The 6,227-nt window shown below is 41.3% G+C and overlaps 1 pseudogene across 1 annotated transcript; it reads right to left on the reverse strand.

The window, feature by feature from the left end:
* Positions 1 to 3,539: 3,539 nt before the first annotated feature.
* LOC308251792 (ubiquitin-ribosomal protein eL40 fusion protein-like) lies at positions 3,540 to 4,432 on the reverse strand (annotated as a pseudogene). Its single transcript has 3 exons — positions 4,330 to 4,432; positions 4,157 to 4,242; positions 3,540 to 3,712 (listed from the first exon to the last, which is right to left on the reverse strand). The product of its transcript is annotated as a ubiquitin-ribosomal protein eL40 fusion protein-like (transcript).
* Positions 4,433 to 6,227: the final 1,795 nt, after the last annotated feature.

Consider the following 6,227-nt stretch of genomic DNA (forward strand, 5'->3'; position numbering starts at 1 on the left):
TTGCCATTTGTTGATTTGTTGATGGTAGCCATTCTGATAGGTATGAAGTGATAACTCATTGTCATTTTAATTTGTATCTCTCTGATGATCAGTGACTGAGCATTTTTTTCATGTCTCTTGGCCATTTGTATGCCCACTTTGGAGAAGTGTCTATTTAGATCTTTAGCCCATTTTTTAATTGGATTGTTGGTCTTCCTTTTGTTAAGTTGTATGAGTATCTTATATATTTTGGATATTAACCCCTTATCAGATGGATCATTGCCAAATATGTTCTCCCATATAGTGGCCTCCTTTTTCATTTTTGTTGTTGTGCAGAAGCTTTTTATTCTGATACTAGAGGCCCGGTGCACGAAATTCAGGCACTCGGGGTGGGGGGGCATTCCTCAGCCTGGCCTGTGCCCTCTCACAGTCCAGGAGCCCTTGGGAGATGTCTGACTGATGCCATAAGCCAGTAAGTGGATGTCCTGAGCGCTGCTGCTGCAGAGGTGGGAGAGGCTCCTGCCACCATCACTGCACTCACCAGCCATAAGCCTGGCTTCTGGCTGAGCAGTGCTCCTCCTGCGTTGAGCGTCTGCCCCCTGGTGGTCAGTGTGCATAATAGCGACAGGTCGTTCCACCATTTGGTCGATTTGCATATTAGCCTTTTATTATATAGGACTAGAGGCCTGGTGCACAAAATTCGTGCATGGAGGGGAGAGTTCCCTCAGCCCAGCCTGCACCCACTCCAATCGGGGACCCCTCTGTGGGATCAGGCCTAAACCGATGGTCGGACACTCCTCTCACAATCTGGGACCACTGGCTCCTAACCACTTACCTGCCTGCCTGCCTGATTGCCCCTAACCCCTCTGCTTGCCTGCCTAACTGCCCAACTGCCCTCCCCTGCCTCTGCCTGCTTGTCTGATTGCCCCTAACCTCTCTGCCTGCCTGCCTAATCGCCCCTAACTGCCTCTGCCTGCCTGATCGTCCCTAACTGCCCTCTTCTGCTGGTCTGATCTCGCCCCCAACTGTCCACCCCTGCTGGCCTGATCTAGCTCCTAACTGCCCTCCCCTGCTGGCCTGATCTCACCCCCAACTGCCCTCCTCTGCTGGACAATTTGGTTCTGATTGGTCAGTTTCTATGCCAGTCAGCGTCAAAAGCTCTGCCTCCAAGGCAGCCATTGGCTCCTTACATTCACCCAGATTTGGTTCTGATTGGTCAGTTTCTATGCCAGTCAGCATCTCTGGGCCTATCAACAGGGCCTGATCAGAAAGGCGGGGCTTACCAGCAGCCCTGGTGGAGGCAGGGCTGTTGGCCAGGTTGGGAGAGAAAGAAAGGCAAGTTCTGATCAACGGCTGCCACAGAGGCTATGGATCAGACCCTGCCTCTCTCTCTGCAGGCCTCTCTCGGGCCTGATCGCAGCCCCCTAGGCAGTCAGTGCTGGGTCGGGGTGCTGGCAGTGGCCCCAGTCAGTGCTGGGTCACCACGGCAACCCAGCACTGACTTCCGGTCTGGTTGAGCCTTTGGTCGTAACGGTTGTTAGGACCCTTGCTCTTTATTATATAGATAGTTCCATTTGTTTATTTTCTCCTTAGTTTCCTGTGCCCTAGGATATGTATCTGTAAACATACTGCTACTAGAGATGTCTGAGATTTTACTGCCTATGGTTTCTTCTAGGATTTTTATGTTTTTCCGACTTACATTTAAGTCTTTTATCCATTTTGAGTTTATCCTTGTGTATGGTGTAAGTTGGTGGTCTAGTTTCATTATTTTCCATGTATCTGTCCAATTTTCCCAAAACTATTTATTGAATATACTATCTTGACTCCATTGTATGCTCTTGCCTCCTTTGTCAAATAGTAATTGAGCATAATAGCTTGGGTCAATTTCTGGGGTCTCTGTTCTATTCCATCGATCTATATGCCTGTTCTTGTGCCAGTACCAGGCTCTTTTGATTACAGTGGCTTTGTAGTATAACTTAAAATCTGATATTGTGATTCCTCCAACTTTGTTCTTCTTTCTTAAGATTGCTGCTGCTATTCAGGGTCTTTTTTGGTTCCTTATACATTTTTGGAGTATTTGTTGTAGGTCTGTGAAATATGCTGTTGGTATTAATAGGGATTACATTGAATCTGTAGATTGCCTTGGGTAGTATGGACATGTTAATGATGTTGATTCTACCAATTTATGAACATGTTTATATCTTCCTCTATCTCTTTTTTCAACATTCTGTAGTTTTCCGAGTACAGGTCTTTTACCTCCATGGTTAAGTTTATTCCTAAGTATCTTAATTTTTTTTTTTTTGGTTTCAACGGTCAATGGGATTGTTTGTTTAGTTCCTCTTTCTGAGAATTCATTATTGATGTATAAAAAAAGCCATTGATTTTTGGGTGTGGATTTTGTATCCTGTGCCAAATTCATTTATTAAATCTAGTAGTTTTTTGGTGAAGTCTTTAGGGTTTTCTATGTACAATATCATGTCATCTGAGAATAATGAGAGTTTTATTTCCTGCTTTCCAATTTGAATGCCTTTTACTTCTTCTTCTTGTCTGATCGCTGTGGCTATGACTTCCAGTACTGTGTTGAATAAGAGTGGTGAGAGCAGACATCCCTGTCTTGTTCCTGTTCTTAGCAGAAATGGTTTTAGTTTTTGCCCATTGAGTATGATGTTGGCTGTAGGTTTGTCATATATGGCCTTTATCATCTTGAGATATGCTCTTTCTATTCTAACTTTGCTGAGAGTTTTTATCAAAAATGGGTGTTGGATTTTGTTGAATGCTTTTTCTGTGTCTATTGATCATGTGATTTTTGTCTTTCAATTTGTTTATGTGATGTATCATGTTTATTGATTTGAGTATATTTTACCAGCATCTCACTTGGTCATGGTGAATGATATTTTTAATGTATTGCTAGATCCAATTTGGTAATATTTTGTTGATGATTATAGCATCTATGTTCATCAGGGATATTGGCCTGAAATTCTCTTTCTTTGTAGTGTCTTTGTCTGGTTTTGGAATTAAGATAATGCTGACCACATAAAAAGAACTTAAAAGTGTTCTTTCCTCTTGGATTTTTTGTAATAGTTTGAGGAGTATAGGTGTTAGTTCTTCTTTGAATGTTTGGTAAAACTCCCCATGGGAAGCCATCCAAACCTGAGCTTCTGTTTGCTGGGAGGTTTGTTTTTTTTGTTTTTGTTTTTTTAGTCACTGCTTCTATTTTCTCAGTTGTTATTGGCTTATTTAGGTTTTCTGATTCTTCCTGATTTAGTTTTGGGAGATTGTATTTTTCTAGGAATTTGTTCATTTCATCCACATTGTCCAGTTTGTTGGCATATAGTTGTTCATAGTATTTTCTTACAATCCTTTGTATTTTTGTGGTGTCAGTGGTTACTTCTCTCCTTTTGTTTCTGATTTTATTTACTTGGGTCCTCTCACGTTGTTTCTTTTCTCTTCTTTTCTTTTCTTTCGTTTCCTTTCCTTTCCTTTTCTTTTTTTTTTTTACTGCTCCAGTTGACAAAAGAGAAACTTTACTGAGGCCCCAGGATCACAAGGTTCAGGTAGGTTCAGGCTGCCCTGTGGACCCAGGGAGTTGGTGGAAGGGCCTTATTTAACATTCTCTTGGGGCGCAGATTGTTGGTGTGGCCGCACTTCTTCTTGTGGCAGTTGACAGCACGGAGTGCAGGGGGGTGTAATACTTGCAGCAGATCATCCTGTTGCAGTTGTACTTTTGTGCGAGCTGGCGGTGAGAAGGCTAAAAAGGGCTAATTCCAATGTAACCCTGATATTTGGGGGGCTAGCAATCGGAATCCATGCCAGCAAGCTCAGTGCACATTCTTGATAACCTATAATTAAGTCACTACCTCTTTCCCAGAAACTGGTCTTGCAGAACTTGTTACAGAAGCCATAAAACTGTGAACAGTGCACTGCCCCGGAGGAAGGGTTATTAACGCTGGCGCCAGGCCAGACCATCAGATATGACCTGGAGACCCCCAACACTTGGGGGCCTTCTTGCAAGGCCTGCGAAAAGGATCAGAAACATAATCCATATTTGCGGGACAAAGACCCCAGGAAGATATAAAAGAGAAGCCCCCTGCATGTTACTTTACTCAGATTTGGAAAGTTATTCCCTGAGTCCGCTGGCGTAAATAAAAAGTGTCACTCCTTTTCTTTAAAGCATCACTTGGTTTTTCTTTGGTCTTCTGCAACAGCGGAGGGGGGGTTCGATGATGCCATTCCTCAGATGAAGCACCGAGTGCAGGGTGGACTCTTTCTGAATATTGTGGTCTGAGAGAGTGTGGCCATCCTCTAGCTATTTGCCTGCAAAAATCAGATGGTACTGGTCAGGCAGGATGCCCTCCTTGTCTTGGATTTTAGCATTGACATTCCCAATGGTGTCACTAAGCTCAACCTCAAGGGTGATGGTCTTGCCAGTCAGGGTCTTCACAAAGATCTGCATCTCTGTGTCTGCTGGGGAGGCTGCTGCACCGCCTCGTTGACAAGTCACTCTCGATGAATGTGGCTAATGGTTCATCAATCTTGTTTATCCTTTCAAAGAACCAGCTCTTGGTTTCTTTTATTTATTTATTTTTTGTATTTTTGTATTTTTTTTTAGTATTTATGTCATTTATTTCTGCTGTAATCTTTATTATTTCCTTCCTTCTACTTACTCTGGGCTTTTCTTGTTGTTCTCTTTCTAATTCTATAAGTTGTAAGGTTAAATAGTTTATTATTAATTTTTCTTGTTTTTTTGAGGTAGGCCTGTAGTGCTATGAACTTCCCTCTCAGGACTGCTTTTGCTGTGTCTCAGAGATTTGGGGTTTTTGTGTGTTCATTTGTTTCTAGGAAGTTTTTTATTTCTTTCTTGATCTCATTGGTAACCCATTCTTCATTTAATGACATACTATTTAGCTTCCAGGTATTTGAATGTTTTTGGGTGTTTTTACTGTAGTTGACTTCTAATTTCATTCTACTGTGATCTGAGAAGATGCTTGATATGATTTCAATGTTCTTGAACTTGTAGAGACTTGTTTTGTGTCCTAACATGTGGTCTATTTTTGAGAATGACCCATGTGCACTTGAGAAAAATGTATATTCTGCAGCTTTGGGGTGAAATGTTCTATAAATGTCAATTAAATCCATCTAATCCAGTGTGTCTTTTAGAGTCACTGTTTACTTGTTAAATTTATTTTTTAAAAATATATATTTCTTTATTTATTTCAGAGGAAGGGATAGGGAGAGAGAGATAGAAACATCAATGATGAGAGAGAATCATTGATTGGCTGCCTCCTGCACGTCCCCCACTGGGGATCGAGCATGCAACCCTAGCATGTGCCCTTGGCCAGAATTGAACCTGGGACCCTTCAGTCCTCTGGCCAATGCTCTATCCACTGAGCCAAACTGGCTAGGGCTACTTGTTAAATTTTTGTTTGAAAGATCTAGCCAGTGAAATCAACGGGGTGTTAAAGTCCCCTACTATGACTGTTTTGTTGTTTATCTCTCCCTTAAAGTCACTAGAAGTATTTTTTATATACTTAGGTGCTCCTATATTGGGTACATATATGTTTACCAGGGTTGTATCCTCTTGTTGGATTGATCCCTTTAGTATTATATAGTGACCTTTGTTGTTTCTTGTGATGGCCTTCATTTTGAAGTCTATTTTGTCAGATATGAGTATTGCTACCCCAGCTTTTTTTTCTTTTCCATTTACATGGAAACATTTGTCATCCTTTCACTCTCATCCTGTGTGTGTGTCTTTTGTTCTGAGGTGGGTCTCTTGTAGATAGCAGATAGTTGGGTCATGTTTTTGTATCAATTCAGCTACCTATGTCTTTTGATTGGAGCATTTAATCCATTTACATTTAAGGTTATTTTTTTTTTCAAATTTTTATTAAGGTATTATATGTGTACATATCTTACCATTGCCCCCCACCCCCAACCCACTCCCATACATGCCCTCACCCCCCAATGTTTTGAATCCATTGGTTACTCTTATATGCATGCATACAAGTCCTTCAGTTGTTAAGGTTATTATTGATAGGTACTTGTTTATTGCCATTTTAATTCTGTATGCCTACATTTTTCTCTCTATTTTTTCTTCTCATTACAGCAGTCCCTTTAGCATTTCTTGTAGTGCTGGCTTGGTTGTGATAAACTCCTTTAGCCTTTTTTTTTTTTTTTTTGTCTGGGATGTTCTTATTTCACTGTCTATTTGAATGATAGCCTTGCTGGATATAGTAATCTTGGTCTCAGAT

Source organism: Plecotus auritus (assembly GCF_963455305.1).
Source record: "Plecotus auritus genome assembly, chromosome: 6".
NCBI lineage: Eukaryota > Metazoa > Chordata > Mammalia > Chiroptera > Vespertilionidae > Plecotus > Plecotus auritus.